Source organism: Mastomys coucha, unplaced genomic scaffold, assembly GCF_008632895.1.
Source record: "Mastomys coucha isolate ucsf_1 unplaced genomic scaffold, UCSF_Mcou_1 pScaffold6, whole genome shotgun sequence".
Classification (NCBI taxonomy): domain Eukaryota; kingdom Metazoa; phylum Chordata; class Mammalia; order Rodentia; family Muridae; genus Mastomys; species Mastomys coucha.
Window position 1 is genome coordinate 2,853,441 of NW_022196912.1, and position 25,171 is coordinate 2,878,611.

Here is a 25,171-nt window from a genome sequence, read left to right on the forward strand (position 1 = left end):
CAGAAATCCACCTGCCTCTGCCTCCCAAGTGCTGGGATTAAAGGCATGCGCCACCACTGCCCGGCCTCCTTGTCGAATTCTTAAATATCATTCTTCATTTTCTCTCAAAAATGCAATGGGTTGTTTAGATACTTCCAGATGTGTAAAAATGGAGAAGCCTATATTTATGCCCTGAGTTTCTCATATTATTAGTTGGAACTATATTACATAAGCAAGTTATTATTTTTGTTTACTCTATTTTCCACATGATGTGTTTTGAACAGGAAGAATAATATCAGTTTGGTATTCCATTTGCACATGGGATTCCATGGTTGTCGTGCCTGATTAGGTCAGAGATTTTTCTTGCCTTTTGGTTTTAAGCTACTGGCCCCTGTTTCAAGCAGGCAATCTACCGAGGATTCCTTTCCTTCCTCTTAACAGAGAAAGAACATTTTATCAAGCATCAAATGTTTACTTGGATATGGTCCATTTCAGTTTCTAAATTATAAAATTCTGAAATGTTTAACAATATTACTCAAAAGGGAGGATTAAAATACACCTTAAAAACCCATCATCCCCTGTCTATAAGTCACACCAAAGGGAATTCTAACTTAGACCACCTGAAAAATTTCTTGAAATACTACTTAGAAATAATGAGTTTCTCAATTTAGAAAATTTACACAAGTTATATTAAATACATAATTATCCATATCAGGAAATTTTTCTTTCTTAACAAGCCATCCCAACTAAAAAATTAAGTCACTTCCCTTATAGTTTTGTTATCATTTCTATAATTAAATACATAATCTTGTTATGAAGGAAGAGCTTAGCAAGAAACAAAATTTCTCACTATATATTTCTGTGAGTCTTCCTGACAGGAAGATATTAGAGAAAGTGAGAAGTAAATAGTGATCTTTATACTGAAGTCTGGGCAAGGATTTGGGAGCGCAATTCCCTAGTAACATGTATGAGCCATTTTTTTTCTCTCATATATTTAACATGCATGTACACACACACACACACACACACACACACACACACACACACACTGCTCAACAATGAATATAGGATTTTTGTGTTCCTTTTCACATCACAATTATCTTGCAACGCTACTATTTTTCACACTCACTCAAATAATTTGACAGAATACCATTTAGCAGATCCATGAATGCTCTAATGTACAACTGGAAAGTCTAAGACAATGTAACCAAAATAACCATCACCTCTATTTTAATTAACCATTGGCAAGTAGGTTGTTCATATCCCACATATTATAGAGGAAGAACCTATAGTTGGTTTCCTATTGTAATATTTGGATATGGAGCCTCTATTATTATATTTTATTCTTATCCCTCTGGTTATAGCTGCTTAAATACTTTATGTTTTTTGAAAAGGAAAGTTTCTGGTCATCCATTTCCATTTTAATTTCAGTTCTTTGTAGTAGAATATTTAAACACATACTTGTTCAATAAATGAATCTAAACATATTATTATCAAGAATATGATCTAATGTTAAATAATAGGCAGTTCGATTTTCTGTTGCTTTCTTTGCAGCAGCTACCAGGAGCTTTTAGACTGAAAACAAAAAGTCATATTATGTCTAGCATTTACAACTTTTGCTTTCTTGCTTGAAGTTTCAAAGTGACCTTGTAGTCATTCTTAGGGAAAGGAGTGACAAAGAGGCCAACTGTCTCTTTCTGCTCAGATTTTTAAAAATAGATTTGACATCCATCTCTTTTGATATTTTAAGCAATTACCTGCCACTTATACATCAGTTGTGTGATTTTAGGGTTTTTTAATGCTATTAGAGTTTTCCATCAGTAATGATATCAGAAAGTGTACAACCTGAGACTGAGTCTGTGGGTGTAAAGGAGATAAAATACAATTTCCAGAGTAGCATTTGCAGCTAGATCTAAGAGGGAGAAGCTGCTGCCTGGGTAAGGAGGGGAGTGAATGGAAAGGCAATGACTTCTAAGGATGGTGCCTGGGCTTCATCTATGGAATAAGGCTGAGAATGTACTGGTGTCTACTGTCTGGCTTTGGTGATCTGCTCTCTTTGACCCCTGATCAACTTTTACCATCTGTTTTATGCTGTGCCTTCCTAAAACTTTCTGAATACAGCACTACTGCCAATTTGTATTTCACTCTGTAAAACCTATCCCAAGACAAGAGAGTGACTATATAAGGAAATTTCATTTAGTCTGGGTTTATTCTCAAATGGGTTTTGCAGACTATCTTCAGTAATCCTCAGGCATTTCTATAGTCACACGAGGAAGACCTCTTCGCTTTCCTTGGCCGACTCATATTTTTCTTGTGACTTTTCTTGGGTGTGGTAAACTGTCGCCCAAATTCTTTCTGTTTTCCTTCAAAAAATGCCATTGTTAAATTGACATCAGAAGATGCAATAATTTTTCACATTCAGGTCCCTTAGTTTCCTCAACCTGAGAGAAACTAGATTTTCACTGTATCAAGAATGTGATGTTTCTATAATCAGAGGCTCCTCTGTTCATGTATATCAGAATGGATTTTTCTGCTCAAAGCAATCTGCATGTTTAGTTATTTTCATGCAAGCAAGCAAGTGAAAGAGATACATCTGCTCCATGGATTTGGAAAAAGTCTCAGTAGTACCTGGTTCTAACTATCTTCTATGAGGCATTCTGCTCCATTGAAGGTTTCACAAATAAAGAGAATTTCCAGGCACAGCAGATAAAAGAATTGCAGACTACAGATTTCTCATCAGATGTGTGATTTAGAGTAGCAATTCTTCAGGTTTCTGTGCCCTTAAAGAGTTAACAGTAAATATCAGTTAGGTAAGACTCATTCATCTCTAAAAGTGTATGACTTCGTGAGAATTTGTTAAGCTCCAGGAACCCTTAGAGATAGAGTACCTGGCCAAGAGCCAAGGCTTTTCTACTTTACTGTCTTTTTTGTTTTGTTTTCCTTTCAGAGTACCAAATGCTTTACTAATTTTTCCTTGAATTATTACCTGAGGTTAGAATCTAAGAATTGTGAAAAATTCCAATGAATCTTTTTTCCTAGGGAAGAAGTCAGGCAGTATTATCCTGGTGTGTGGAGAGATGGGAGAGTTATGGCAATCTACTTTACACAAAGGGTGAAGTACCTAATTTCTCCTGAGGCCTACAAAACATAAAAACAAAGGTATTCAGTAGAACCCAGTGCTGATAAATAGAATCTTACTGACGTCACTCCCTCCTTCTTCAAGCTTGCAAGTCAAGTGCCAGCCATCTCCAGAGAGATTTTCTAATCTGAAATTCTTTAAAAGCATTCTCTGCTGTCTTCACCTGACATCTGACCACTGAGAACTTACCATTGAGACTAGCCCTTTTATATCTTGTTCTTAATTTCTGATTGCTCACTATTTCCCTTGAACTGTACCCTCTTTTGTAATATATCTACTTCTAAACCAAGTATTGTGTTATGTACACAATATGTATTACTGACAAGATCGAAATGTAACTATAAGACCCCAACCCTCATCCAGTGGTATTTAAATCAAGACCCTCCCCAGTGAGACACGGAGACCCAGATCAATGCAAAAGCACATTGGGGTTAACCCTCAATCATAGCCTCAAGTCAAGTGATGAGAAGGTAACTTCCAAATGGCTGCTACAAGCAGGTTTTTTTTTTATACTTTTTAGGGGCACAGGTTACATCAGCAAGGTTAAAATTCAAACTATTTAAATAAGCATATTGATATTTTAATCCTTTGGCTAGCAAGCATGACACATATTTTAACTTTACCTGGGACTTTCCAGAGGGTCACATGACTACAAATCAGTCAGTACATTCTGAGAATTTTTTACTCAAGAATGTTCCTGTGGATGGAGAATGGAACTTGGCCTAGCCTTGACCCAAGACAGGAGGGTGAAGCTATAAGGAGGGTATGGGACTAGGAAAAGCCCTTAGGGTCCCTTATTATTCGTTTTACATCAACTGTTGCTTTAGAAGTAAAGGAAAGCTTTGTTATGAGTGAATTGCATAACCTTAAGCAAGGTAGAGATAAGTGGCTGGCAAGTTATGAAGCTTACAAAGATAGTCTTTAAACTTTACCTAAAGTATTTTCAAATTGGACTAATGTCCATGATTGCTCTCATGATTTCATGCAGTAGACATTTTCATAGATTTTAAAAATATTAATATGTGTATATGTGTACATCAATGTGTGGGTACTTGTCTGTCTAAACTCAGATGCTCATAGAGTACAGAAAGCATAGGATCCCAAATAATTGTGAGCTTCAAGCCATTGATCTTGGGAATTGAACTCTGATCCTCTGTAAGAGCAATACTTACTTTAGTCACTTGGCCTTCTCTTTAGCTTCTTGTGTTTTTCTTTTTAAGAAGTTACAAAGCTTCTTGTAGGTCTTCTTGTAGGGTTCCTAACAGAGAGAGTGGAAGCTATCTGACTCTTTTGTCTACTTCTGGGACCCTTTTACTTCCTACTGAGTTTCCACATCTAGCCTTAATATAAGAGCATGTATCAAGTATCATAGTAACTTGTTATGCCATGTTTGATTCACATCCCTGGGAGGCTTCCACCTTTCTCAAGGGAAAAAGAGAAAGGGTGGTTGGAAGAAAAGGACTGCAAGTAAAGGAGAGAAGGGAAACTGTGTTTAAGATGTAATATATAAGAGAATAATAAGATAGATAGATGATAGATACATAGATAGATAGATAGATAGATGGTAGATAGGTAGATAGATAGTAGATAGATAGATAGATAGATAGAAAGATAGATAGATAGATAGATAGATGGTAGATAGATAGATAGATAGATAGATAGATGGTAGATAGATAGATAGATAGATGGTAGATAGATAGATAGATAGATAGATGGTAGATAGATAGATAGATAGATAGATAGATAGATAGATAGATAGATGGTAGATAGATAGATAGATAGATGGTAGATACATAGATAGATAGATAGATAGATAGATGGTAGATAGATAGATAGATAGATAGATGGTAGATAGATAGATAGATAGATAGATAGATGGTAGATAGATAGATAGATAGATAGTAGATAGATGGTAGATAGATAGATAGATAGATAGATAGATAGATAGATAGATGGTAGATAGATAGATAGATAGATAGATAGATGGTAGATAGATAGATAGATAATAGATAGATAGATAGATGATAGATGTTACATAGATAGATGATAGATGTTAGATAAGTAGATAGATGATAAAGAGATGATAGATACTTAGATATAGGTAGATTTTAGAGAGAAAGAGAGAGAGGGAGAGAGACAGAGAGACAAAGAGACAGACAGAGACAGAGACAGAGAGACAGAGAAAGATTACTCTGAATAATTCAAGTGTTTCTGATGGGGAAATACAATTGAACAGTGAAAGCATACATGACCACCAAGCCCCACTCCAAATATACTGCTAAATATGAGAATTTTAGAGAATAAGAGTCTGTCTCCTAAAGAAACATAGGAAAAAGGTTAACTATATCCTTAAACGTCCCATGAGTATGTTAATTTCTAGTAGCATTCTATAGAGTTTTATATCTCCTTAATGTTTATTTTGAAATTATAATATGGCTGTTGTGTTTGATCTATACATTTATCACACTAAGTAAGAACAAAATAAGCTTTAATTCAAATGTATCTTGAGGCAGCTTAGTACTTCTATATTGTTTTATAATCATACATGTGGAGAAGTAATCTTATACTGTAAAGTATATTAAAACTGTTCACAAACATAACACACACACACACACACACACACACACACACACACTTGAAACCACAAAATAACATTTGTCCATCTCTGTTCTATAGAACTATTGAGGCCATTGAATATATACATTTATTTAAAGGCTATGCACTTGTCCAGACAACAAAAATGACTAGACTTTATATGGCTTTCATTAGATGTTGTTCATCCTATTTATTTTTTTCTGAAAAAAATTTACCAGAGATATATGACCTGCAATCAGTAATTGCATTTTTCTATTCCTGTCAATCAGGGTTTCCTCTCTTGTCCTTTAATAGCCCATTTAGCCTCTTTACCCATTTGCCCATCAGCAAAATGTAAATAGCTAAATTAATGTGAATAAAGTACTTTGAAGATGAAAGCTGCTCTTACTGTAAGTAACAGAAGAACATTTCTTCCTGTATTGAAGAAACATTTATTGAACTTGGTGTCAGTTCTGCGCAGAACACTTTAGAGACCACAGAGGTATACAAGACATTGCAACAATGCCGGTAGAACCTGATAAAGTATGAGGTTGTAACTAGTTCAACCCAAGAATACAAAGCTGGTGGTCACAGCTTGCTGCTTTAAACTTTCTAGAGAAATTCACACTAAGAGTAAACAGTAAGGTTTTGTCAATGATATTCGAATGGACAGAAAGAAACTCCAACCTCCCAGAATACTTCAGATCTGTGCAACTTTTACCCCCATTGATCTTTTGCTTCTAAATGAGAATCCTATAAAAATAAAATAGATTTCTCTCTTTATTTGAAGCATAGTTTTGTTTTGTAGCCAAGGCTGATGTCAGATTGCTGGTTGTCTGATCGCAGCTCCAAGTGCTTGAAGTTCCAGGAGCTGCTTCCATATTGCCCTTCCCACATGGGGTTTAAAAGCTCTCAAACAAAGTTGAATGAGATTTCAAGAAGGAATCTAGTTTTAAATCATGATAACAGTAAATATATCAAAGAAACATATAAAGTAAATTTAAACACAAATATTTTCCAATTTATTATTAAATCTTTCTCATGATCACCTCTGGAAAGGAGAGGTGAGAAGTTCAAGTTCAGGCATTCTCAACTGTATTCATGGAAACAGGGATGCTCCTGTTTGTTGGGCTGCATCTTTGTTCCGTGATGCTTCTTGACACTAAAGAACCCTAAGCAAGTCTGAGGCAGAACACAGTCATTCTTGCTAGTAAGGATCCCTGACTTGCCTCATTTGAGTATCTCCAGAAAACAGGCTTGGGTGGATAGACAACGAGTAGACAGGATATTTTAGTAACTTAGAACTTAACTTAAAGTTACTTTAGTAACTTTAGGACTTAGTAACACATTCTCCATGTGTTACTAAGGTTATTCCCTAGATGTTAAAATGTCAGTCTATACCACTGAGAGGGCATGGGGAAATCTTCATTCACGAGTTCTTCATCTATAAAATGGGGTAACAACCTGCTTGTAGACCCTAAGTAAGCTTTATGTTTTACCATGCTACCTGGCATTTTTGACTACTAACCTTATGAGCACAATATAAAGGAATCTTAGAGCCATTTCCCTCCCAAGAATCAGATGTTTAAATTATGTTTTGGAATGAATTCAAGACAAATTACTAAGATAGCCTAGACAATTGCACAGCATCAAAATGACTCCTTTTATTGTTATTAATCTCAACCTTTATAGAGGAGTCAGCATTGCTATGACCTGGGCACGTTCTCATCTTAGTGGAGTCCAAGAGGACCTCTCTAATTTCAGCATGGAGGTTATAGTGAGTGCCTTTTAAAACAATGACATTGTCATCACTGTGCTTTCCAGATTCCTTCCCATGACTTTCATGAAACAGCACATTTGTAGAAAAATTAAGTTTGTTTTAAGTTAATAATTATTTCCCCATTCTGGGTAGCTAGTAATTATTATATTTTAATGTGATATTTCTATATAAACTGGAATTTTATTTTCTTTACCAAAGAAACACTACCATTTTAGATACATACAGGTGAAAAGCTACCTAGGTAATGGGCTTTTCCACATTTGGCCTCACTAAATTGTATCCAATTTTACTGAGACTCGATATGAAGTAGTCAGAACTGCATCCAATTATCTAGTTTATGCAGAGAAAATAGAAGAAGCTTTGAAAATGAATGGCACTTTGCTTCCATTTCCAGTTTTTCATCAGTTGGACTCCAACAAAAAATGCTTTATTATTCAAACAAATGTGAAAATGAGATATTTGACTAGGCTAGCTTATCTTGTTTGTTTGGTTTTGTGGCCTCAGCTAACAGATGAACAGAATCAGAATGGTTCCCATTGTGCTTTATCACCAGGAGGATTTAATTGTCTTCAGTTTGGTTTAGAGTTTGTGATAGCTTTATTTATTTTTTTAATACTTTCCTTCTTCTGAGTCTTTGGTTTCAAGCAATTTATGTTCCTCCTGTTTAAACATCAGATAGCTCCTAGCAATCAGAATGAGATTAATTGTATTCCCTGGGTCCCCTCCACCCCGTTTTCTTTTTCCAACAAGGCAAGTTATCCATATCTCTCTGAACTGCATTGTTATAGATATCTGTGTAAATATTTGCAGTATAAGCTCTGCCTGTCATTGCTAAACCTTGCTGAGGTCCACAAGACCTTACACTCACATGTTCTTGCTATCACCTCGTGTGTTGGAATACCTTCACAGGAGAAGGTGTTCTGGCTAATGCTTCCTAATGTATGCATCTGAGACTCAAAGAAGCTGGGTACTGGGGAACACAAGGTCATTGAGACTCCTTGTCTCTCTTTGCATTTCTGCAGGATGGTCTAGAACCACTAATCTCATAGACTTCCTTTCCTGGGTGCAGGCATGGCTGAGCAAGGAAAGTTCTGACCCTGATGGGAAAGCTCCACCATACTAGGCAATATGGTGAGCTCTTAACATGTCTGCCCAGGGTGCTGCCTTCATAATTTCCTCTTCCAAAGTCAGAGATCTAGCAGCTGCTTTCCAGATGAAATGATGAAGGGAGGAACTCACAGCAAAATATGGGAGGATGTCACACACCAGAATGACAGTAACATCAGCAAAGTGAAGGGCCATTCTGTTAGTGAGTTATTTTTATTTGATCCTCCCTAGAATTTATCAACCCTTTACCCTTAAGCTAAACTGGAAAGGACTATTCTCCTTTCTGGATCTCTTTCCTTAATACAAACAAACAGACAAACAAACCCTTATTGAGTATACTAAAAAATGTGGAGATACTTTTATGCTATTTAAAAATAATATGGATTAAGGACACACACGGCTGCGTGTACACACACACACACAGAGAGAGAGAGAGAGAGAGAGAGAGAGAGAGAGAGAGAGAGAGAGAGAGAGTGAGAAAGAGAGAGAGAGAAAGACTTTACATTGTACACTTGTTACCACTGTGCTGTGTCAAGTCATGACTTCCTGATCTTTGCTATTTTCTGATTCTGTGTTTCACAGTTGGAAAGTGGGAAGCTGTGTTGATAAAGTATCAACAGGAGAAAAACCTGGGAAAGCAATATCTGCTGCCAGGTTTATGCAGCACTGTAATGATGAAACACACAAAGGTAGGAAGGAGGGTAGGAAGATTGTAGCAGACATAAAGTCTTACTCCAAGAAATATAATGCTAGCAGAAAGTTGGTTAAAAAAATTATCCACAGTTTCTTTGTGAATTAAATCAAAACAAAACAAAACAAAACAAAAATCCCAAAACACCCTGCTGTTTAAAGTTTTATACATTATCATCATATATAAGTGTGTGTGCGCATATATATTTATATACATATATACATATAAATTATACATTTATGTAATATTCATATGTACCTATAAATTATAAATATACATATGAATACATAATACATTTATATACATGTAAAATATATTTAAATGTGCGATGATATATAATATGGTGACGCTTTGAATTTACCTTATTTGTTTTTAAATATGAGCAGTGTTTAGGTACAAAAATAAAGTGAATATTAAATAAAGAAAATCTATTTAAGTTTTAGCTTGTTTTTTTGATGTTCTCTTTTGTTTTAATTTAGACTTCACTTCTGTCATGTGTAGAGTTGATAGGCTCTTATTCACATCATGTGTCTCCCCAGTGCAGAGAGGATCCAAGAGTGGCTGGGGAACTGCAAAGCAGAGCTATTAAATTTGTATTTACTGCTGATCAGTTCAGCTCCTGGCAGGCAGTCTAACTGAGGTTTGCTTCACAGAGAGGACGCTTCAGAGAGTCAGGGTCATGTTGCATTCCCAGTGACTTTCAGGAAGTCACACAGGTGGTGAAAATTCCCAGTTTAGTGGACAAATATTATTGCCGCTTAAGGTTTAGTGGGTAAATATTTATTATTGCAGCTTGAAGTTTCTTGTGCTGTTTCCAACTCAGAATTTATTAAATATAATTTAAAGAAATGAAGCAAAATGTGATTAGTATCTTCCTATCCTGTCTTTTTAGGACAGCCAGCCAATGCATAAGCTCCTTAAAAGACGAAAACTAATCTAAGAGTTTTTCTATGCATAGCTTCCATTAATGTTAATGGATTTTTCTGGGCATAGTTTCTATTAATGTTAATGAGATGCCCCCTTGAAGAAAGAAAAGAAAAGAAAACCAATCTCCATTTGCTTAAAGTAGTTTCCAGTGTAGGCTGAGAATGAGTGTCTAATAATAAAATATACTGACTCCAAAGACAGGAAATTATTCACCTTCTAATTTTGCTTTCAACCTATCTTAGTTCCATGTCTAAAGTTGTAAATTCAGCAAATCTACAGGAAACACAACTGTATCAGTTGTATAAGCAGCTCTAATACTTTTTCTATCCAAGGATCTTCCTTAATTTAAACTCTCATAGAGACTTTTCTTCTATCTCCTGAGTTGCGACTCTACCTATCACTTAAACAATGTGTGCTCGCAATGATAGAAATGATAGAAAAATCGTTAATTATGAGGCAGCGGGAATCATTTACATAGGAGAAAAAGGACGGTAGTGGTGGATTTCTTGGCATTTGTTCAAGGTCAATCAGACACATCTGTAGCAGAAAGAGCAATTCTAATATGTGCTGCAAACTCAATATGTCAATTTCTGTATTAAAATTGTATGCTGAAAAGGGCATTATTTAAAATCCTGCCTGGTAGCAACCTTTTAATAGTTAGTCCTGGTGCCAAAATCCCCAGGATTGTAATTTTCTTTTTTCTTGCTATGGTTTCTTTCTCTGTTCCTTCCTATGGTCTCTTGAATAAAGAAGCACGTTTTCTAGCACAGTAAACAGGTCAGTCATAAGTCACTCATGATTTTCCAAAACAAAAAGCTGCCTTTTGTAAAAATGCCCTAGTTAGGTTATGGCACAGAAAGCACAGGGATGTGCTGAATACTATGAGCCACTTACAAAGGTCACTTTGAAAAATACCCAAGGTCCATTATAATACCTTATTGCAAATGTGGGTACATATTCATGTTCAACTCTGTAGAAAACAGTTATTTTCTTTTCTTTAATTTTCTTTTTCCCTAGTTTCCATGACATCTGAAACTTGGTACTTATATATTTTTAACATCATACAAATGAAAATTTCATTAACTTTAAAGCTTGTCTATAACAGAAAATATTACTCTTAAAGGTAGAGTGTCAGTAAATGTGGATTTTTATGGAAAAATACACAGGTTTTTGCGCTGCTGTTTTGTTTTGTTGCTGTTATTCTTGTCGCTGGGTTGTTCTAGTTTCTTCTATTTTTTTTTTCATTTTCTGTCTCAACTTGAAACATTTTTTTAATGGAATCATTAGATACTATCAACTCCAGGATTCCATGTCATGGTGAGCCCCTGGTTTTCATGCAGGGCCAGATGTCTAATTTTCTATTATTTTCTCTCACCTGACTGAGTGTAGGTGAGAGAGAAAAATCTAGAGATTTGTTTCTGTGTTACAAAGAAATTTTAAGCAAACACTAAATTAATTTTATCCAAGTTTGCAGTTTATATTTATACAATAGTACTGAGATTTTCAAACTGCAGATAACTGATTTTGGGATTTTACACATAGGATTATTATCTTGTTTTCAGTAAATCAACTGTTCTAGAGTTCCTTGTGCTATGCAGAAAGATCAGAATCCAAAGGGGGAGAGCCAGTTCCAAAGCAGCTTCTTTATTAGCCATGAGTCTGCATGAAGCAGGGTTTTTATTGGTTTGTGTATCTGAATGGGGTGCAGAGACAGCAGTTCTAAATAGTGCTTGAGAGAAGACATGCTTGTTGACAAATGTGTCATAAACTCTGAACCCCTCGTTGAATAAGCTCAAAACAGCCACAGAACTCGTAGATGCTGAGGTCCTAGTAGGCTATTATAGGACATTTGAGGATCATCTTATATAAAAGTTCATTTTGATCCCTTTAAGTTAGGGTTTGTAAATATTTATCCAAGAAACCACTTTCTATATAATAAAAGTATAATTTACCTTATGAGACATCCTAGAAAGGACAAAACTACTGGGAGAAGAAAACATGACTCTTGCCAGGGACCTGGAAAAGGATGAGACAAACTTCATCAAGATGGGATTTTTATAATGATGAGACTATGACATTTTTTTCTACCACTGTGGCAGGGTAGCTGTACTCATTTGTCATGGTAATTAAACAGATTGATTTAAAGGTTAGGCTTATCTCATTCTTTGTATTGGTGATGGGAGGAAGGAGGCCTTCTTGAGGAGCCACCAATTATCCATATTGAAATATTATAAATGATATGAAAAAGCGATGTTCAGTGATCTGGAGAACACAGACTAAAGGAAGTTCAGGGTGTAGGTGTGGGTGTCAACTGCTGTCGACGACAAACTCTCGGTGCTGTAACTGCAGACCCTGGTTAGGGTAGAAACATCCACTCTTACTCAGGATAGCTGGATCTGCCACTCTCTGTCACCAGTCCATATCTCAGGAACAGAAGCAGCCAGCTCCTTCTCCTGATCACAGCTCCTGGCACATGGGCCTGCTTGGTTTCTAAACCCTGAACCCCACACTTTCCTGGATTTTCCGCTGCTCCTCTTCGCTACTTCTGGCCCTTCCTCATACCCATGGCATGTAATCATTAGAGGCCATGAGAGCCTCTGCTGCTATTCTGTTTTATACTCGGGCCCCTGGAGATCCCATTCTCCTCTCGGCCTTTAATATCAGTGTTGATATTTCCAAATTTACTCCCATTTACTGAATTCATATGTCCTATCTATCGGCCAACTCTGTATTGATTTTAGCTGCCAAAACCCAACATGACAATCCTGTGGATCCCTAGGTCTTCACAGCATCGTCTCAGCAGATGGTAGATTGTGGTTTCTATTGTCTTTCTAAAAGAGCAGGGTACATGCTTCTGCTTCTTACAGTGTCCTGCACTCACCTTCTTCGGGCAGTAATCTTGCTGGATATACCTAAATATGACATGATTCTAATTAAAATCTACTCAATATTAACCATGTCTTGCCATTCATAGTCTACTAATGCCCTTTGTACCTATGTCTTACGCTCTTTTTTTGTTCATATGAAATCTGAAGACAAATTTTATAAACTTTTTAATTTTTAAAATTTAGACAGACCTTTCTAGGAAGCTCTGTCTGTCCTTAAACATGCTATGTAATGAATCTGATCTCTAACTCACATAGAGCCTGCCTGTCTTTGCTTCCTGGCTGCTAGAATTAAAAATATGCAGCGCCATGCCTGTTGAGAACACTCTAAAACTTAAACCTAATGGAATCAATAATCCCTTCAATGTCCTTCAAATCTGCCTACCTCGCTCATACAAAAGTCAAAGCTTTCCAGTGTTCTATGAACTCTGATATAACATGAGCTGTTCTCCTCCCGACTCTACTCTAGCCGCGCTGGCCTTCTCTACCTGTCCTGTTTATTTTGCCTCTAAATCTTTCTATCTGGTAGCCTGGGACATTTTTGAGGCATCATTGCTCTTTGCCTAGCTTCCATGGAGGAGTAAAAGGTCACTTTCTAGTGACAGCTGCTCTGGCTACACTTCCCAGGCCACCTTTTTATCATCTCTTATAATTTCATTTATTTCTCACTTTTTGTTTACCCATGAATTCTACAGTGAAAACTGTATGAATTCAGATGGTTTTAAATGTTTGCTTTTTCACTGCTGGTATCCAAGTCAACACCTATCCAGAAAATGAATGTAATTGTAATTGCATTAAAAATTCTTCAATAGATTGATTACTACAGATGTCTTTGTGTAGATTTTTTTCTGGTAGATGCCTCTCTAGATTTTTAGATAATGGAAGGAATAATTATCTTTCTGGACTAAATTGCTCAGGAGAACTACAGAAAAATAAAATTATTTCCTCTTTCCAATATGAGCCTGCCAGAAGCCTGATTGTTTACCTACATTTAGGTGGCTTCCTAAGCAATAAGGAATATAGCATATCATAACCTCGTATATTTGAACAGGAAATACAATGAGAAAGTTTGACTAACCCAATTTCATACTTTGGTAACTGTCCCTGTTAAAATGCCCAAATATACAGATAGTCAGTGTGGGTAAGATCCAACTGCTGGGTGTCAAACTTATAAAACAGCAAAAACAACAAAAGAAAGGAAGAAAATGAAGGAAATATCAATACCTGGTATGTGGAAGGCTCTCAAAAGATATATTTTCCAAAGGCTGAGGGAAAGGATCACATTGCACACAGATCAGGTCCCATTTTGGAAAGAAAAGACAGAAATTTCTAGGAGCATGATGACTGCTGTTTTTCAAAACTGGATGAGTATTTGTGTTGGCAGTGTTCATGGAACACACTAGAACTTGTAGCTTGCTGCTAGCCAAATCTCTGCACACCCCTTCTATGGGAGCAGGTCTTGTCAGAAGAGAACAAATTGTATTTTAGTTAGACAAACACAAAGGAAAGAGCCCTATGTTTGTGAAATTAACCAGGGAGAGGGATCCCAGTTCACTTGCATGCTGGCTTCCAGAGAGGCCATTGGAAAGGGAACTTCATGCTAGGCCACTTAAGATAATTAGACCAGTCAAGTGTCAGGCTTCACTGTGGACCTCATTAATGCAACCTCTCAGAGGAGAATTTTTATTTGGGAAAATTAGCCCTGTGCTCTCAAGATCACTGAAAAGACACCTTCCAGTCCCATGTGAGGATCCAACAGTCTTTATTATCACCTCTGGTATCAGAAGAGAAGGTACATTAATTGTTACATTCAGATGAATGAGGAAAGATGATCCTCAAAAAGAATGAATAGATTTTGATAAACAAATGAAGTTTTAAAAAGATATTTACGCAGCAAGCATATCTGCTATAGCAGAGCTTGACTGACTAGACACAAAGTACTGGACACAAGAACTGCATTGTGTACAGCATATGCTATCACCAAGAGCCGCTTAGGCAATCCAGCAACTGGACCACTTAAACTGCAAAGTCTTTGTACAGGAGTAGAGTCAGCTTTTCTTGATTTATTGTTTTAATGCATTTTCCTCTTCTCTTTGTTTGTATGCTATTTCATGTGGCACTGTAAATTACTCTGGAGTGCTTTAAGAAAATTCTATTTTGTATGGTTTACTTTAGGTGCATGCATTAAGTGTATCAGTGATTAAATCCCAGCAAGCTTTATAGCAAAATGTTGTGGTGTTGCCTTCTATTCTAATAAGGAAATCACATTCTATATCTCTGCTTCCTGCTTTAATTTATAACCTCTTAGTCAAGAGACATTTTATAGAATATATAGAATTTTTAACACAATATTAAGCTTTAACCAAGTCCTACTACTAGCTAGCTCTGTGACCATTGCTAAGTCTTTTCAACTTTGCTTTTGTCTTCTCTAAAGTATTCAGTTTGCTTCCAGGCTCCTAAAGCAATTGTAAGAATTAAGTAAGAGACTCAGGAGAGATTGCCATTTTCTCTCCGGTGTCTTTGTAAGGCAGGACCAGCCAGGAGGCACAGGCCACAGAAGCAGCAGAGCAGTGGAGACAGGGTCCTTCCTGCCTCCATCTACAACTAGGAGTTGCACCTGTTCCACAGCCTTTTGTTCACCTTTCATGCCAGAAGAAAGCAAGTCTACAGAGAGTCCTTTGACCCCAGGACTCAGGTAGATTGCTATTTTCTCTTTCTAAGTCAAGACCTGCTCTTAAAGAGGGCTGATCCACAGCCCTCTCCACACAGTTCTTACTGGGGAGAGCTGTTCTCACAGGAGTGCTGACACAAGCTTACAGACCCACAGGAGGAATAAGCTCTAGCCAGAGACAGCAAGAACATCTAACACTGGAGATTAACAGATGGCAAAAGGCAAATGCAAGAATCTTACCAAGAGAAATCAAGACTATTTACCATCACAAAAACCCAGTACTCCTACCACAGATACCCCAACACACCGGAAAAGCAAGACTTGGATCTAAAATCATATCTCATGATGGTGATAAAGGAATTTAAGAAGGACATAAATAACTCCCTTAAAGAAATAAGGGAGAATACAGGTAAACAGGAACATGACCTTAAAGATGAAACACAAAAATGCCTTAAAGAATTACAGGAAAGCACAACCAAACAGGTGAAGAAAGTAAACAAAACCATCCAGGACCTAAAAATGGAAGTAGAAACAGTGAAGAAATCACAAAGAGAGACAACTCTGGAGATAGAAAACCTAGGAAAGAAGTCAGGAGCCATAGATGCAAGCATCACTAACAGAATACAAGAGATAGAAGAGAAAATCTCAGGTGAAGAAGATAACAGAAAACATTGACATAACAGTCAACGAAAACTCAAAATGCAAAATGATCCTAACCCAAAACATCCAGGAAATCCAGGACACAATGAGAAGACCAAACCTAAAGATAATAGGTATCAAAGAAAGTAAAGACTCCCAACTTAAAGGGTCAGTAAATATCTTCAACAAAATTATAGAACAAAACTTCCTTAACCTAAAGAAAGAGATGCCCATGAACATACAAGAAGCCTACAGAACTCCAAATAGATTGGACCAGAAAAGAAATTCCTCCTGACACATACTAATCAAAACACCAAATGCACAAAACAAAGAAAGAATATTAAAAGCAGTGAGGGAAAAAGGTCAAGTAACATATAAAGGCAGATCTATCAGAATTAAAAAAGAATTCTCACAAGAGACTATGAAAGCCAGAAGTTCCTGGGCTGATATCATATAGACACCAAGAGAACACAAGTGCCAGCCCAGGCTACTATACCCAGCAAAACTCTCAATTACCATAGATGGAGAAACCAAGGTTTTCCATGACAAAACCAAATTTACACAATATCTTTCCATAAATCCAGCCCTTCAAAGGATAATAAAAGGAAAAACCGCAAGCAGGGAAACTACATCCTAGAAAAAGCAAGAAAGTAATCTTCAAACAAAACTAAAAGAAGATAGATACATGAAGATAATTTCAACTCTAACAACAAAAATAACAGGAAGCAACAATTACTTTTCCTTAATATCTATTAATATCACTGGACTTAATTCCCCAATGAAAACACATAAACTATCAGATTGCATATGTAAACAGGACCCTACACTTTGTTGCATACAGGAAACCAACCTCAGTGACAAAGAGAGACACTACCTCAGAATAAAAGATTGGAAAACAATATTCCAAGCAAAAGGTCCCATGAAAAAAGCTGAAGCAGCGATTCTACTATCAAATAAAATTGACTTTCAACCTAAATTGATCAAAAAAGATAAGTAGGAACACTTCATACTTATCAAAGGTAAGATATACCAAGATGAGCTCTCAATTCTGAACCTCTACTCTCCAAATGCAAGGCCATCTACATTCTTAAAAGAAACTTTACTGAAGCTCAAAGCACACATAGCACAACACACATTAATTTTGGGAGACTTCAACACCCCACTCTCTGCAATGGACAGATCATAGAAACAGAAACTAAACAAAGACTCAGTGAGACTAACCGAAATTATGAAACAAATGAATTTAACAGATATCTATAGAATATTTTATCCTAAAACAAAAGGTTATACCTTCTTCTTAGCACCTCATGGTACCTTCTCCAAAACTGGCCATATAATCGGTTACAAAACAGGCAGATTGAAATAATTCCTTGCATCCTATCAGATCATCAAAGTCTAAGGCTGCTCCTCAATAACAACATAAACAATTGAAAGCCCACATACACATGGAAGCTTAACAACACTCTACTCAATGATAACTTGATTAAGGAAGAAATAAAGAAATAAATTAAAGACTTTTTAGAGTTTAATGAAAATGAACCCACAACATACCCAAACTTATGGGACACAATGAAAGCAGTCCTAAGAGGAAAACTCATAGCTCTGAGTACCTCCAAAAAGAAACTGGAGAGAGCATACACCAGCACATCTGAAAGCTCTAGAACAAAAAGAAGCAAATTCACCAAAGAGGACTCAGCAGGAAATAATCAAAGTCAGGGCTGAAATCAACCAAATGGAAACAAAAAGAACTATACAAAGAATCAACCAAACCAGGAGCTGGTTCTTTGAGAAAATCAACAAAACAAATAAACCCTTAGCCAGACTAACTAGAGGGCACAGAGACAGTATCCTAATTAACAAAACCAGAAATGAAAAGGGAGACATAACAATAGAAACTAAGGAAATCCAAAAAATCATGAGATCCTACTACAAAAGACTATTCTCAACAAAACTGGAAAACCTGGATGAAATGGACAATTTTCCAGACAGATACCAGTTACCAAAGTTAAATCAAGATCAAATAAACAATCTAAACAGTCCCATATCCCATAAATAAATATAAACAGTTATTAATAGTCTCCCAACCAAAAAAATCCCAGGACCAGATGGGTTTAGTGGAGTGTTTTATCAGACCTTCAAAGAAGACCTAATACCAATACTCCTCAAACTATTCCACAAAATAGAAACAGAAGGTACTCTACTCAGTTCATTCTATGAAGCTACAATAACTCTGATACCTAAACCACACAAAGACCTAACAAAGAAAGAAAAGTTCAGACCAATTTCCCTTATGAATATTGATGGAAAAATACTCAATAAAATTCTTGCAAACCGAATCCAAGAACACATTAGAACAATCATCCATCATATTCAAGTAGGCTTCATCCCAGAGATACAGGGATGGTTCAATATATGGAAATTCATTGATGTAATTCACTATATAAGCAAACTCAAAGAAAAAAACATGATCATCTACTTAGATGCTGAGAAAACATTTGACAAAATCCAACACTCCTTCATGATAAAAGTCTTGGAAAGATGAGGAATTCAAGGCCCATACTTAAACATCATAAAAGCAATATACAACAAACCAGTTGCCAAGATCAAACTAAACAGAGAGAAACTTGAAGGAATCCCACTAAAAGCCTGCCCACTCTCTCCCTACCTATTCAATATTGTACTTGAAGTCCTAGCCAGAGCAATTAGACAACAAAAGGAGATCAAAGGGATACAAATTGGAAAGGAAGAAGTCAAATTATCACTATTTGCTGATGATATAATAGTATACTTAAGTGACCCCACAAATTCCACCAGAGAACTCCTAAACCTGATAAACAACTTCAGCAAAGTAGCTGGATATAAAATTAACTCAAGCAAATCAGTGGCCTTCCTCTACAGAAAGAATAAACAGGCTGAGAAAGGAATTAGGGAGACAAAACTCTTACAGTAGTCACAAATAATATAAAATACCTTGATGAAACTCTAACTAAGCAAGTAAAAGATATGTATGACAAGAACTTCAAGTCTCTGAAGAAGGAAATCGAAGAATATCTCACAAAATGGAAAGATCTCCCATTCTCATCAATTGGCAGGATTAATATAGTAAAAATGGCCATCTTGCTGAAAGCAATCTACATATTCAGTGCAATCCCCATCAAAATTCCTACTCAATTCTTCACAGACTTGGAAAGAGCAATTTGCAAATTCATCTGGAATAACAAAAAACCTAGGATAGAGAAAACTATTCTCCACAATAAAAGAACCTCTGGTGGAATCACCATCCCTGACCTTAAGCTGTACTACAGATCAACTGTGATAAAAACTGCATGGTATTGGTAAGTGGATCAATGGAATAGAATTGAAGACCCAGAAATGAACCAATACACCTATGGTCACTTGATCTTTGACAAAGGAGCGAAAACCATCCAGTGGAAAAAAGACAGCATTTTCAACAAATGGTGCTTCCTCAACTGGCAGTTAGCATGTAGAAGAATGCAAATCAATCCATTCCTTTCTCCTTGTACAAAGCTCTAGTCCAACTGGATCAAGATGCACTGAAACTAATAAAAAAGAAAGTGGGGAAGAGCCTAGAGCACATAGGCGCAGGGGAACATTTCCTTAATAGAATACCATTAACTTCTGCTCTAAGATCAAGAAATGACCAATGGGACTTCATAAAATTACAAAGCTTCTGTAAGGCAAAGAACACTGTCAATAGGACAAAACAGCAACCAACAGATTTGGAAAAGATCTTTACCAATCCTATGTCCGATATTGGGCTAATATCCAATATATACAAAGAACTAAAGAAGTTTGACTCCAGAGAACCAAATAACCCTATTAAAAAATGGAGTACAGAGCTAAACAAAGAATTCTCAACTGACCAATATTAAATGGCTGAGAAGCACCTAAAGAAATGTTCAACATCTTTAGTTATCAGGGAAAAGCAAATCAAAACAACCCTGAGATTCCACCTTACACCATTCAGAATGGCTAAGATCAAAAAATCAGGTGACAGCAGATGCTGGTGAGGTTGTGGATAAAGAGGAACACTCCTTCATTGCTGGTGGGATTGCAAGCTAGTACATCCACTCTGGAAATCAGTTTGGTGGTTTTTCAGGAAATTGGACATAATACTACTAGAGGACCTAGCTATAACATTCCTGAGCATATACCCAGAAAATGCTCCAACATGTAATAAGGACACATGCTCTACTATGCTCATAGCAGCCTTATTTACAATAGCCAGGAACTGGAAACCACCCAGATGTCCCTCAGCATAGGAATGGCAATGAATTCATGAAATCCCTAGGAAAATGGATGAATCTGGAGAATATCATCCTGAGTGAGGTAACCCAATCACAAAAGAACACACATGGTATGCACTCACTGATAAGTGGATAATTAGCCCAGAAGCTCCGAAATCACAAAATAAAATCCACAAATCACAAGAAACTCAAGAAAAAAGGAAGACCAAACTGGATACTTAGATCCTTCTTAGAAGGGGGAACAAAATACTCATGGAAGGAGTTGCAGAGACAAACTATGGAGCAGAGACTTAAGGAAGGACAATCCAGAGACTGCCCCACCTTGGAATCCTTCTTATTTTCAGTCACCAAACCCAGACACTATTGTGTATGGTAGCAAGTGCTGGCTGACAGGAGCCTGATATAGCTGTCTCCTGAAAGGCTCTGACAGTATCCGACTAATACAGAAGTAGAGGCTCATAAGCCATTGGACTGAGTACAGGGTCCCCAATGAAGGAGCTAGAGAAAGGACCCTAAGAGCTGAAAGGTTTGCAGTCCTTTAGGACTAACAACAATATGAGCTAACTAGTATCCTTAGAGCTCCCAGGGACTAAACCACCAACCAAAGAGTACATATGGTGGGACTAATGGCTCCAGCTGCATATATATTAGAGGAAAGCCTAGTTGGACATCAATGGGAGGGGAGGCCCTTGGTCCTGCAAAAGTTCTATGCCTCAGTGTAGGGGAATGCCAGGGTCAGGAAGTGGGACAGGGTGGGTTGGTGAGCAGGGGGAGGGGAGGAGGGAACAGGGTTTATTTTTTAGGAGGGGAAACCAGGAAAGGATATATCATTTGAAATGTAAAAAAAAAAAGAAAATATCTAATACCAAAAAAAAAAATTAAGTGAAGTGAGATAAGGAAGCTGTTCTCTTGTCTAGCATCTTGCAGTTGTTTAACAAGAAATACCTTCTGTCATTACTATTACAGTCTAAGTTCAAACATCAGTAATTAATTCAAGTCATGATTAGTCTCTGGACCCTTGTAAATGATCAGAGATTCCCTGAGAATCCCTTAATAAAATGCTTTAATGGAAACATAATTTTCATGGCCATATTAATTCTATAGTAGATACTGAAGAAATGAGAGATTTGTTTATCAATATGTAGAAAAGCTTATTTTCCATGTCTTAGTTTGTTCTGTTGTAATAAATTCCAAAAAGGGAGCTAGAGTATATATCAATAGTATTATCAAATAGTATTATCAAATCAGTAAATTCACTGAGTGTGTTATCTACTTTAATGAAATATTTATCTATATGAAAACAATCTAAGCCTGGGAAGGGTATCTGTACTGCAGTCTCATGTTTTCCATGGTGTGGATTGCCATTATACAGCAGAATGATGATTTTAAGGTGTAGTTGGTCTTAAAAACTCTTCAGGATGAAGTTACCATGTGCATATATAAAAGTAAATTAGAAATGCTGTTGTGAATAATAATTGACTACTATCTATTTTCTCAACCTCGGGCCTACATTTGCCTTAATAAAAATGATGTGAGTATGTGTGTGTGTGTGTGTGTGTGTGTGTGTGTGTTTATGCTTCAGCATTAGGATCTTTGAATTTTCATAATGTTTCATCATTTGTCATAAAGATTTAGTATATTGTAACCATTTTTGAAAGACTTTTGAGATTTTTATTTATATATATATCTTAACTAAATTTTCTTTGAGAAGGTTCTATGAATTAGAATAAACTTAGTGTGCATATATATGGGAAGCAAGGTGGAAAAAATTACAAATCTTGTATCAAATCATTTATTTACTCCCCTCTGTATTACTGGCTTCTTGATGGAAAATCCAGCAGCACTCTTGTAAGCTATTGCTCTAGCAAGTTTAATGGAGTCCTAAAGAGCCAGTTGAGAGCTTTAAACCATATAGGTCTTGTTTTGCATGAAGCAAAAAATAATATGGGAGAAACAACCCTAAGAAATAGCTTTTTTGTGTACTATTCAGGAAAATGCTCTTTTGTATTATTCTGCTTGAATTCTAGCAGAAAGTTATATTAGGATCAAAACTGAAATACAAAATGACTCAAATAAATACAGGAAAGCAGTATTGAAATGGGCTGGTTAGGTGGCAGTTTGGGAGATTGATAGGCAAAGGAGAGGTTTTCTGTGGATTCCTCCATGGTACCTTCTTTTGCCTTCTTATCTGAATTGGGATTTTGAAACAAAATCTCTTGAGCTAGGATTACAATGTATTCTCCTTTCAACCTGGAAAAGTCACTTTTACATTTTACATTCAAATGATAGATTTATTTTTAAAATGAACCTTCTCTTTGAATAACTCATTGTTTATGGTGAGGTTTCACACTCTCCTAATCCCTGCCACAGTCTTTAGACATGACAAAGACAGCTGTGATTATAGAGGTGGTGAAACTTCAGACTGTATTTCTTTTGAAATTTGTCAGCAGGACTTCTACAGACAAATAATGGTGGCTTCCACTTACCTTGCCAGAATAACACAAAGCCATGGGATATTCATTTACATTTGTCACAATCAACCCTGAAAACTAACCCAGAAGAACTGAATAAATTTGAATTGTTGGTACGGGTTTCTTAAATTAAAAGAAAAAAATTACATTTTCAAGTTATTTTTGCAAATTGTGTGTTTAAAAATGATTTACTATACAGATTATTATATTAGGAAGCCTAAACAGAGACTTCAGTGTAATTTACATTCTGTATTATTATACATTTCTGTCCTTGAAGCCTCTCTGTATATCATAACTCACTGTTCAAGGTATGATTTGCAGGCTTACCAATCAAGATCATCTGTGACTTTACAGAAAATGAACAGTCTTATGATTCACCCAAGACTGGTGAGTCAGATCTGTTTTTTATCAAGATGCCAATGTGGTTTAGAAATACACTGAAGTTTTAGAATTCTAAACCTACTATAATCTTTTTCAGTTTCCACAGTGAGGGACATATTCTGTGGAGACCACTGGGCCTTCCCTGTATATTTCCCTTTGAACACTTACCTTTATTTATTCAACTATATAGGATTTTTATTTATTTATTTATTTGTTTATTTATTTATTTATTTGGTTTTTTGAGACAGGGTCTCTCTGTGTAGCCCTGGCTATCCTGGAACTCACTCTGTACACCAGGCTGGCCTCAAACTCAGAAATCCACCTGCCTCTGCCTCCCAAGTGCTGGGATTAAAGGCATGTGGCACCAATGCCTGGCTAGGATTTCTATTTTTGAAGGGGTAATAGTTCTTACAGTAAAAGAAATAATATATGTCCCTGTATGTAGTTTATTCAAGATATAAACTTAGAAAAAACATCCTGCCTATGCTGTACAGTTGAGGCAATGCCATACCACATGAATAACTTTAAATAGCTTGTCAATGGAGGTCATTCAAATAGTTCTTACAATTTGATTTTTGGCAAATGCATCAAATTTTTGTCATCCTCTTATCAAAATTTACAGATTTTTTTCTCACAGTCTGAGGCCCTATGATTTGTGTCTCTGAGTTGGTGAAAAGTATGCTTACTGGAGCTCTTTTAGTAGACAAACATAAATCTACAGCTTCATATGCCAGCTAAAATAGATTGATTGTTCTGCTTTAAACCATGTATAAAGACATAAATATTTTTGAAAAGATGTAATCAATTACTTAATCTTAGGATATATCTTCTCTTTAGTGTTTGCCAATTATGTATTGTCTTTACAAAAGACATTTTTAAATTTTCATTTTGGTTTCAGATGTTTCTTGCAAACACACACTTGTAATTGCTCATTCATAGTTTGTATCTGTACTTAGATCTCAGAATGAAAGTCAAGAGTGTATATGAATTATCCCTCCCATCTCACTTTATCACCTCCTCCACATATATGGGAATTGAATATTTTAACAAAAAAAACTTAATAATTTTGTAACTTTGAAACTATTTTGCACAAAAGTGTAGGGGTTTGGCTGGCAAAATAGCTTCTCAGGATTCCAATGTCTGATTCTTGTTTTGTGAATCTCAGCGTCCATGTGAAAGGGATCTAATGACATTCCACCAGAAATCTACTCGTAACATTTTTCTGGTGTAAACAGATTCTTGTTTAAAGAGAAACAATTGTGAACAAACATTGTAAAAATCTCTTCTTCTATCTGAAAAAATTTCAGCCACACACACGTTAAATGTTAGAGTATAAAAGGCCACTTTATTTTATATTTTTTGTTCAGTTAAGGCCAGTGATGTTTCATTGATGTGCACTCTCTCTCCCCATCAGAAGACTAAAATGGTACAAGGATTAAAAGTTATTTTTAGTTCGATGTTCCTCAGGCAACAAATTGACTATCACCTCAGGAATATTTTAGAAAAAGAAACCTAAGTCAGTTGTGTGGTATATATTCCTGCATTAGAGAGAAGGGTGCCTCATTCATTCAGTAGATTAAAAACCGGTGTTATCTTAATTGAAATGGAAATACTGTGAAATCGTAGCCTCTGTAAATTGGGTGGGAGGAGCAGGTTACC

The 25,171-nt window shown here is 36.3% G+C and overlaps 1 protein-coding gene across 34 annotated transcripts in view; it reads left to right on the forward strand.

Annotated features, from left to right (window-relative positions):
- Window positions 1–25,171, forward strand: part of Nrxn1 (neurexin 1) — a 1,104,407-nt gene that overhangs the window by 862,890 nt on the left and 216,346 nt on the right. The window lies entirely within an intron of this gene.